The 11,731-nt window shown below is 34.8% G+C and overlaps 1 pseudogene; it reads right to left on the reverse strand.

The window, feature by feature from the left end:
* Positions 1–8,373: 8,373 nt before the first annotated feature.
* LOC121432289 lies at positions 8,374–9,101 on the reverse strand (annotated as a pseudogene).
* Positions 9,102–11,731: the final 2,630 nt, after the last annotated feature.

The following is an 11,731-nucleotide window of genomic DNA, read 5'->3' on the forward strand; positions in this document are numbered from 1 at the left end:
CTACTTTAGAATGACTATTTTTGGATTTCTTCTGACAAAAAGAAAATCCCTGAGGATGTGTCTTCACTCTTTGAAGTGAGAACTGGGCCTTGATCCTTGGGTTTGGTAGGAGACCACAGTCTATGAGAGTCCGAATAGTTCCATTCTTACTTATTTGCTTCCATGGTACTCAGATTGACCACTCTGATCTCAGTATTCATATCCTCAAAGTTTAGACTAAGATTGGATTTTTCTTTTATTTGTATTATTTATTTTTTTATTAAAAATTTCCGCCTCTTCCCCACCTTCATTTTCCCTCCCCCTCCCCCTACACCCCCCCACTCCCCTCCCCCTCCCTCTCCAATCTGAAGAGCAGTCAGGGTTCCCTGCCCTATGGGAAGTCCAAGGTCCCCCCCCAACCCCATCCAGGTCTAGGAAGGTGAACATCCAAACTGCCTAGGCTCCCACAAAGCCAGTACGTGCAGTAGGATCAAAACCCAGTGCCATTGTCCTTGGCTTTTCAGCTGCCCTCATTGTCCACCATGTTCAGAGAGTCCGGTTTTATCCCATGCTTTTTCAGTTCCAATCCAACTGGCCTTGGTGAGCTCCCGTTAGATCAGCCCCACCGTTTCAGTGGGTGGGTGCACCCCTTGTATTTTTATATATTTTAACTAAAATAAAATTATTCTATTTTAAGCCGGGCGGTGGTTGCGCATGCTTTTAATCCCAGCACTCGGGACGCAGAGGAAGGCGGATCTCTGGGAGTTTGAGGCCAGCCTGGTCTACAAGAGCTAGTTCCGGAACAAGCACCAAAGCTAGAGAGAAACCATGCCTCGAAAAACAAAACAAACAAAAAAAAAATTACACTATTTTCCTCCTTCCCTTTTCTCCCTTCAGATACTTCCATGTACTGCTCCCAAGGCTTCCGATGTTTACTCTTGCTTTCAAATTGATAGTTTATTTTGCTTTTACTATAATTGTTACCAAAAATATGGATCTATATGTATATTTGTACATGAGTATTTATGAATAACTATATAAATACTTCCTGAGTCAGTGTGTTTATGTATATATGGTTTCAGGGTTGACTACTTTGTGTTAAATAACCAATAAGAGTTCTATTAGGATCAGTGTATCTGATTTTATGTTCAGATCTTTGATACTGTTGGAGTTGAGTTTTGTGCAGGGTGGTAAATTCGGATCTAATTGGATTCTTCGGCATGCATCTGTCAAGTTTGATCAGTAACATTTACTGAAGATATTGTCTCTTTCCCAGTGTTTTTCTGGCCTCTTTAACAAAGTTAAATTGTCCATATACATGTGTGGATTTATGGCTGCATTTTCAATTTGATTCCATTAATCTGTTTTTATACCAGTACCATGCTGTTTTTATAACTGAAATTTTGAAGTAAAAGTTGAAATCAAAGATGATGATAACTCCACCAGTTCTTTTTCATTTAGGACTGTTTTAGGTATCCTGGTTCTTTTGTGTTTTCATATGAAGATGAAAAGTTTCCCTCCAATTTGACAGGAATTTCACTGAAGCTCGGGATTGCTTTCAGTAGGATTGCCATTTTTACTAGATTAAATATACCAATCTGTGGGAGAACATGGAAGATGTTTCTCTCTTTTGATGTCTTCTATTTCTTTCATAAAATACTTGACAATTTTTACTATACAAGTCTTTCATTTTCTAGGTTAGAGGTACCTCAAGATTTTTCAAATTATTTGAGGGTATTATGAAAGATGTCTTACTGATTTTTTTGAGAATATTTGTATCCAGCTACTTTGATGAAAGTGTTTCTCAGATGACGGAGGTTCCTGGTTGGTTTCCAATACTCTTTGTTGACCACAATTTGCCAGGGGAACCACTGACTTTCCCTTCTTCTATGCTGAAGTGTCAGACTAAGAAGCATCTTCTGTCCAGTCTGCCTTCATTTTTCCTTCTCCAGTAAATTCCTCTGAGGGGTTTTAAGTTTTTGGATCCCTGAAAGATATCTTTAAGATACATCTGATTTGTACTGTTTTCTGCTTGCACTCTGCAAGATGTAACAATTATCAAGTCAACCTCTTCAACACATGTTGCCCCGTCTCACTTTCCTGCTAAATCACAGGCTATTTAAAGGATATGATGCAGAATTTTACTCAAAAGGAAGATGTCAATGTATCTAATCAAAAACAAATTGGGAAGGAAATTATTTATGTCATCCTACATGGGATGACATCATCATCATGGGAACATGGTGCAGTAGATCAAGGCGAAAACCTGGAGGCAGGGATATTACTTTTGGTTTGCCCTTTTGTTTAATTTGCTTTCATATACTACCTTGGACCACATACTAATGGGTGCCACTGCCCAAAATGGTCTGAAAAGAGACACACCAATCATTACTAAATTAAGAATATGTTTCCTAAGTATGCTCACAGGATAATTTGATGAACACAATTCCCCAATTGGTTTTCCATCTTCCCCATCAACCTAGGTTGAGCAAATTGACAGATACCAACACATTTAGGTTGCTGTTAGTGCACCAATAGTGTTGGGTATCTTTTGCCACACGAATACAAATAGTCAGACATCAGTAACAGTCTTGCATCATTTTCTTAAACCACCCATTTACTACTATTACTGAAAACTCCAAGAGACCCAACCCTTATGTTGTATAGCTCTGCCAGCAACAGTATTCAAACATTCTCTGCTGTACAGAAAATAGTGGTGTCACATGACTATTTAAACATTATTTTCTAGAAACAGGAGGGGTTCTTATGAGTTTCAGGAAGAAAACACTAGAACACCAGAGACTTCTGATTGCTTGCTAAGAAGCATCCTCTGAAGCAAAAACTCAAGAAAATTAATACTGACGTAATAGCCTCTGTCCTGTGTCAGGATAGAAGGAATGATGAAGAGAATTCCCAGGACAGTGGAGGCAGCTCTCTGTCAAAACCTAGAATAGTTTCCCCGTGTCATTGACTCCTTTACTAATCGAACAGTTGTAATCAATGGAGATTTCCCATCATACAAATATGTCCAACATATATTATTTTAAATCAAATGACCATTTTAGAAAGGAATCTTGCTGTATGCTATTTAATTAATTCCTTGTTTCAAACATAGTATTTTGCTAAGAAAAAAAATAGAAAATAGTCACAGGTAATCAATTCTATCAGCATTTCTTGGGCATAAAAATATTCATTAGTAATATTGAATGGCAGCTATCATTCAAGTTTTTTTTTATTTCATACTCTTTTGATAAATATTTTTAAATAATCTATCTTCAACACATTTTCCTATTTACCTGTAAGTTTCTTTTTAATAGCACAAATTTAAATAGATGTCAAAAATGTATTTGGCAAGCCAAAGAATTCTAGAACTAGCTATTTTCATTTGATACTTTATTAGTTCACATAGAGAGATTCAAAAGAATTCAAGTGGTGTTAGCCCATCTCAGGATAGAAAACTTTACAAACTTGCCTTGCTAAGTACTTTAAGCATATTTAAGTTTCCAGGTTATGTTCCTAAATGATAAATGGGAAAACCTGTACTAATAAATATTGTGCCAATACACCCCAGAAGTTAAAAGTTGGTTGTTTGGTTTTGCTGTTTCCTCTTTAAATTGAGCTGTGTTCTTACAACCAAGTAGTTTGAGTTCCTAATATATCGTTATCAGCTTCTCATCTAATGTTTTATTTGTTTCTGGTTTCCCTTGAGTGTGCATTTTCACTTCCCATTAACTCTTTACTTCATCATGAAGGTTTTGTTTAATGCAAGTTATTTTGCATGTTTTTTATTTGCTGGCATTTTTCTTCCTTTCTTTATATCCATATGCATATTTCTGTCATTTTTGAACTTTAGTTTAATAATAAAGGCTTTATATACTTTTCCCTAGCAAAATATTGCCATCTATTTTGCACCAGTGTAGGTCTCAAACTTTTTTGTCAGTTACATTCCCTTCTGATACTTGAGAATTTCTGAATTTGGTAGCTATTTTCATATGTATGTGGTGTCACAATGCAGGAAAAAGGAAAAAGACATATGGTTATAAGAAGAAACAGAGAACTTTATTAAGAGAAAATACACTTCCAAAAAGAGAACTGTATTAGACTAAGGAGAAGGGCTTTAAACTTTCAAATGTCTCCACTCCCACTGTAGAAAGCAGGTTGGACTTCTACATAATACGAATTTTAGGGTCATTACATAGTGTATGTTTCCTTTGCACATACTGTCTTCTACATGCAGATCTTCATATAATTACAAAATCACATCTTAAATATTTATCCAAAGGTACACATTTTATAATTGTAATGAGCCACAGATCACCTTCAAGCACACAAGTGCACTGTGTCTCTAACAAGTTCAAGATAGCCTCAACTATGAAGTTTCTAGCGTTTTTCCTTGGAAAATATTTTTCTTATATTCTATTTTGTTTGCCTTTCTACTTCTGTCTCTACCTTTATCTTCTGCTTTATAACTGTTATTGCTTCTATAGATTTCAATTCTGACCGATGCTGATTATTTTTATTAATTATATGTCATGCTAACAGCTAAATGAAAAATTGTTTATAGAGTTATAATGAACATGAAAAGAGAAAAAAATAAATAGATTCTTTGACTATGTACACACATTAATATTCAAAGAAAGAAAAACTTGAATGTAGTAGGAGCTGCGGGCTCCCAGCCACCGGCTAGCTTAGCCCCAGAATAATTACATGGAAACTGTATTCTTTTGAACACTGCCTGGCCCATTAGTTTCAGCCTCTTATTGGCTAACTCTCACATCCCAATTAACCCATTTCTAATAATCTGCGTAGCCCCACGAAGTGTGGCTTACCAGGAAAGATCTTAACCTGCATTTGTGTCAGGTGGGAGAATCATGGCGACTGCCTGACTCAGCTTCTTTCTCCTAGCATTCTGTTCTGTTTACTCCACCTACCTAATTTTCTGTCCTATTAAAGGGCCAAGGCAGTCTCTTTATTTAACCAATGAAATCAACAAAAGACTCCCACATCACTTGAAAATTGTATTTGATTTCTTTTTCAGATTAAGAGGACAAATTAACCACAGAAGATTTCCTTTCTAAATTCCTTGTTCCCTATGTTTCCTAATATCAAGGAAAATTGAGGACTTGAGTTTGAGTCCTTCACTTAGTTAAATGACTGAAACCTCCCCATTGGTATTAAATTTTCCCATTATTGTTGAATTTGGAAAAACTATTAGGAAATCCAGAGGGTATTCTAGATTGAAGGGGCAAAGTGTGTGAGTATGATCTAAGTACCTATTATTCTTGTTTGAAATTCCAAATGTATTAGCAAAAAATATTGTATTAAAAAAGAAAATAAATAGTACACTGATACAAAATGAATAATAAATAAAAATAGCTATATTGAGTCAGAGTAGTTTGGACTTAAATAAAGAAAATACATGACCAATAAAATGAAGTGTATGTTTGAAACTAATAAGCTTTAGGGTAATTACCACCATTGGATATTACAAGTAGCAAGAACAAATACTCTCAAATTAATAGCAAAATGACATAGAGTAACTTGGTATTAGTTAAATAGATCTTTATAGCAATGTCTAAACTGACAAATCTTGTTAATGTTAAAGAAGTTCTGCAATCCAGAAGATATTAAGTGGATATAATAAACCTGAAATTATAATTAAATTTCCATATCACTAAATTTAAGAATTAAATTAAGAACTTAATGAATTGAGATAGTATTTTAAAAGGTAACATCAAATTAGACCACAGAAGAAAATATTCTGGAAGAACAAAATTATGAGAATGAAGTAACTCTTTTGTGACAATGACTTATTAAAAGAATCCCCAGAAAATATTGGAAAAAATAAATCCCCATAAAAATAGAAAAGCCTGAGTGGGGAAGGTCAACAAAAACAGAACAAAAAAAAGATACACAAAGGCATACCAAATTGCTATTTACATACATGGAAAAATATAGCTATAAATTTATTTAACATATTGAATTGTGAATGTCATAAAGACATTCATGAAGCAAGAATGGAAGGTGTAGATTAGTGCACATTTTAGGACTACAAAACATAGATAAACAGAATTTTCTAGAAATTTCAGTCTTTCGAAGAAAATTTTGATCTATGAATAACAATAATGTAATGAATGTCTACAACAAAATTAAATGCATTTATTGAAGATGTTATTACATAAAGAAATACAAATAATAATAATAAAAATATTATATATAATAAAATATAAAAATAAAATTGCCAAATAATCTGCTTAATTAACAAAACCTTCTCTAAGGCCTTTCATAAAATTCAAAACCATTTTAATAAACATATGTAACATATACTATACTTTCAAAAGGGAGTTCATGCCGGGCGGTGGTGGCTCACGCCTTTAATCCCAGCACTCGGGAGGCAGAGGCAGGTGGATCTCTGTGAGTTCGAGACCAGCCTGGTCTACAAGAGCTAGTTCCAGGACAGGCTCCAAAGCTACAGAGAAACCCAGTCTTGAAAAAAACAAACAAACAAAAAAAAAGGGAGTTCATGATATACAGAGTAATTATTGACAATAAAAGTAAAACTATATTACTATTTGGCTGAACAAATGATATAGAAACAAAATATTAAAAGGATTATAGTTACACCATGAGACACAATGTGGGGAATAGGCATGATATTTATTAAAAAATTATATTTTAGATTACAAAAATGAGAAATTTCAGGCTTAACAACATTTCATTTATAAAGAGAAATACCCATTTGAAATTAGGAACAAAAGATTTAATAGAAAGCATGTGAAGATAGGCCAATAAAAATATTTTCTAAAATAGAAAAAAAAGACCAATGAGACAGCTCAAAGTATAAAGGTCCTCACTACCAAGTTTGATAATCCAAGTTTAGTCCACATAGTGAAGGTTCCAATGAGCTATCCTCCAGTCTCCAGGCATGCTCTATTGTGAATACATAAACAGACAAAATAAACTAACTAACTAAAGAACATAAAAAATAAAGAATGAGGAGAAATAAAACAAAAATATGTAGCATATTTTTGAAAAGCTTGTGAAAGGTAAAATAACAACTTCTTACTTTGTATCAAAGAGCAAATGTGACAACACAAATATATTTGAAAGATCAAAAAAAGTGGAGTAAAGAGGCAGTGTTTGAATAAATAGTGTTCATAAATTTTCAAGGATAAAAGGTATCAAACTTAAAACTATGATATTCAAAGAACTAAAAGCATCTTATACATGGAGAACATAGCTAGACCTTTCAGAGTCATGTTGCAAAAGAAAGGAAATAAGAAAAATTTAAAAGCTGCTTTGCCAATAAAAGTTTCATTATTTTCATAAATATAATAATGCAATGGATTATGGATTTTTCATCATAATTTGATAATTAGGAGAAAATAATTTGTTTTTTTTTCACGGTGTTTGTATAAGATTTATTAGCTCATTCTTTGTGTCATAGTATATGCTGAGTGACTTTTCACCTGAATACACAATAAAAAAAGTGCTTAAATCAATACATGAGCCTCACGTGGTAGCACACACCTGTCATCCCATTAACTCAAGGACAGTCTGTCCTAGTTAGCAAGACTATCTCCAAACAAGCAAGCAAGCCAGCCAGCAACAAAATCATTCTTTAAAACAATCATCCTATAAAATTATTCAAGCTGGCACACTCTTGAAGGAAAAGTATTTGCATAGCAAAAAGCATTCAGTCTATAATTTCAATTGATTGAAATGTAATTAATAAATTCATTAATAAAATAACTACAAGGCACCCACTCAGAAAACTGGTTCCAGGGTGTTCTTGGATACCCAGTCCATAGACACGCAGTCTAAACAGCAAAGTTTATGCAGCCAAATTATGAGCATCCTTCTGAAATATCTTCAGCTTCCTTTGAACACCAACCCAATGCAAACACTACCTAAAAAAAGTTGTCGGGACCAAGACGAAAAGTCTGAACATGCTCTGTGCGGTGTTCTCCCTAGATGTGTGTGTCATGGGTGTGGGGGCTGTGAACAGGGAGAGCACCAGTGGTGTACTGTGGAAATTCCCAAGTTCAGGCTTTTCCAGAGATGGTAACAAGGCAAGGAACAGAATGCCGTGAGGAGCTGCAGTGGCACCAGATGGTGGTGGCGCACACCTTTAATCCCAGCACTCTGAGCTCAAGGCCAGCCTGGTCTACAGACGAGACAGCCAAAGCTACACAGAGCAATCCTGTCTCAAAAAACAGAGGTCTCAGAGGTTAAGAGCACTAACTGCTCTTCCAAAGGTCCTGAGTTCAACTCCCAGTAATCACATGATGGTTCACGACCATCTATAATGAGATCTAGTTCCCTCTTCTGGCGTGCAGGCATACTTGCAGACAAAACACTGTTCACAAAAACCAAAGAAGTAGCTGGAGTGGTTTAGCTGGGGTAACCCGCATAGGTATAGTAATTTACATTCCAAGGGTTCAAGCTGAGACATTCCTGATCGTACTGGCCATACTGCGAGCAGAAGATGTCTCTCCCCAGGAGGTAAGATGGAGACAGTTTCTGGAGAACAGCTTCGCTGAACTGGTAGGTTAGTTTCCTGCGGATTTTCGTGATCTCCCCTGTCCTGGCATAGTTTCTCAGGGCTCTGGTCATCTTCTGGTAAGTCATGGGTTTTCGGTTGCCTTTTCGCTTCCCCCAAAGCTCAGCCAGCTTGTCTTTGTTTTTTGAGATAAACTGAAAGACACCTTTGGTTTTGTCGACCCACTGGATGCAAGACGCCATCTCCGAGTCACACAGAGATTCGAAAAGGTATTCGAACAGCCAGAGCTTCCTCCTGCCTTTTCCACCCTTTTGCTGGAAGATAGAGGCTTGTACCAGTTGGTTTTCAGTTATGTTCTGCAGAGATTGATGAAAACTTTATTCTGAATACAAGTCCGCAGAACCATTCGTTACACTCCTCCAGTTACAGGTGGGTTCTTCTGGGTGCATAAACCCGCAGCAACTGGGGGGCTGCCTCTGATGTGAGGATACTGGTTAACGAAAGTCATGTAATTTTTGTGATCTGGGGGATATTGAAGTTCTCCAACTGAATTCTGTGTCAATACTTCAATCGCATCTTCAAACACTTGACCCAGCCTATCTTGCTCAATGCAAGTCATGGTTCACTAATTGTCTTGGGTTGAGGAAGCAGCCTTGGGTTGTCCTGGTGATAGAGTGGCTGGCCTGCCTGTTAGTTTGTACAGCTCTGGGTTCAATAGCAAGTTCTGTTCAACACCTCCTCTGATAGCAGGCAAAACAGAAACGGTAACAGGCTCCTCCTCACAGAAGGCTTTTAGAGAACAATCATCTCGAGAAAATAATTTGATATCACTAATATGTTGAATTCAAGGAAATAGATCACATGCAAGATTCTAAATATACGGAAGCAGAATAAATAGTTCAAGTCAAATTATGTCTATTGTTAGTAGTGCTGTTAAAAACTGCTTTAACTGGGAAGAAGTGTACATTGTAAAATAGTCCAGCCTATGGAAGGAAAATTAATGAAGTTAAGTGAAAGAAGAAATTAAAGATAAATATATGCAATGGTTGGTAATAGTAATTTCTTAGTTTTACTATATCTTGCAAAAATACCAAGAATTTTCAATTTTGAGATAAGAAATAGTACAGTTTTCAGGTCCTTGCTCATATTTAGTAGGGCAATGTATTAGATAGAACTTTAATCTGTTTTACTTTTCTGGAATGTATGGTACTAGCCTCAGTGGGGCTTTGTTGAATTCTAGGGTGTGCTTTTTATAAAATCTAGGATGCCTGTTTTTCTAAAAATATTAATCAAGACTTACTGTGTCATGAAGAATTGAGAATGTGATGGAGAATTGTAGAATTGCTGAGCAGAAGTCAAATGGGCTTAAAACTATTCAATAGCTGACCAAATATTTTTCAAGGAAATAGATGACTATCAAGAGAAATTAATAGAATATCATGTTAATTATGTCACAAAAGGATACTTTTTTAATATATTTGTTTTTCTAAAATTTGTGGAGTGGCCAATATTGTAAACTCTTATGTAAAATAACTGGCTGAATGAGAAATCTTTCAAAAAGGCAATTCCCAGTAGCCTAAGAGATGATTTCTGATTTTATAATCATCTCTGCATGAATGAAGATACTATTACATATGTACAATATTAACAAGACGGGCTTAGACGCCTGCATTCTCCTTTATTGAAATACGGCTAAGAGATAAAATCTGTAAGCCACTGTGATTATGTGTAACCCTTGTAAAACTATTTTCTGTCCCTCTTCATAAAGATTTCATTTACGAATGAGGTCTCAAGAAAGTAGATGTCTAATTTACGTACTACAAATCTTCTTTCAAGTTTAAGTAAATGTTGATTTACATATAGTCCCCACAGGAGCAATTATTTGGAGTTGAATAAAAAAATACCTTATACAATTTTTTGTTAATCTCAAGAGGGATGGTCTTCTTTAATTCAGTCTCTGGAACAGTTTGAACACATATAACAAAATCTGACACAAAGATACTGAAACTGCACAAATGACTTGAATTGCAATTATTTCTGCTAGAGGCCATATACATTGAAGAAAGTAATTGCTATTCAACACCTGAAATATAAACCTATTTATCTTTTATTCAACTATAGAAAGTTTTGCTTGTAATGCATCATTTCTGTATAAAGGACACTGAAGTTCTTAAATGGAATTGGCAAAAAATATGAAATATTGTTGGTCTTCAGAAAGTGATCATATTTAAGTATTGAATGGCTTTTGAACTCAATTTCATGACTGTGAACAAAATAGTTTGAGTGTGGGGCACTGACAAAATTTTCACTACTTAATTCAGAAAGGCTTTAACTCAATGCTAGAAGCTGGTTATTAAATCAATATTATAAATGCAGATTTACTACCTCCATTGTCTAATATACTTACTAATAAAAATATCATAGAAAAAGAAATATGAGATTAGCTATAGTGGCATGAAGATAATAAACAAAGTTTATATTGTGTTCAGATTATTGCATATACATTAAGAAATATATATAGTTATATATATGCACATATACACACCTTTAATTATATAGAAATATATCATACATTTGAGAGAGCCAGCTGGAGTAGTTACATGGAAATGGTTGGGAGGAGGAAAGAGAAAGGAAGGCTGCAATTATATTTTAATTCTAAAAATAAAAATTAATTAGAAAGTTATAATGATCATTATATAGTTTATATATACTGTGGATAATATTTTTAAAACCATTCTATAGGAAAAAGATATGCCTGCAAAAAAAAACCCACTCTATCTTATTTAAGCATAACTGTGGTAACAAAAATCTAACACTGTCTCTTCTTCTTTCATTAATATATGTCAAGAACCCATAAAGACTCTTCTTTATTCCATTAATAACTCTCATATATAACTGTTTTCCAAGTGTTCATAAAGATATATCACAATTAGAGAGACTAATTCAGTGTCTGCTCACCAGGTGTGGCAGTTCTTACCTGTAATCTCATACTTGGAAGACATAACCATGTGGATGCTGACAAAGCCATATGGGAATTCAACAGAACACTGAAGAAATAACACACATAATGAAATGAATAAACAAAAGAGACAAAGTTTAGGTAATACTTTAGCAAGATAATGAATGGCTGGTAAATAGAGTTCACATACCTTGGTTACAAAATTTTACTATATTTTTTTCAGTGTAGTTGAATTGACATATTTGGTATAATTGTGCAAGATATATGTCCATATCTGCAATGAGCAAAGT

The sequence above is a fragment of the Microtus oregoni genome, unplaced genomic scaffold, assembly GCF_018167655.1.
Source record: "Microtus oregoni isolate MIOR12 unplaced genomic scaffold, Mior012 000034F_ref0000314, whole genome shotgun sequence".
Taxonomy (NCBI): domain Eukaryota; kingdom Metazoa; phylum Chordata; class Mammalia; order Rodentia; family Cricetidae; genus Microtus; species Microtus oregoni.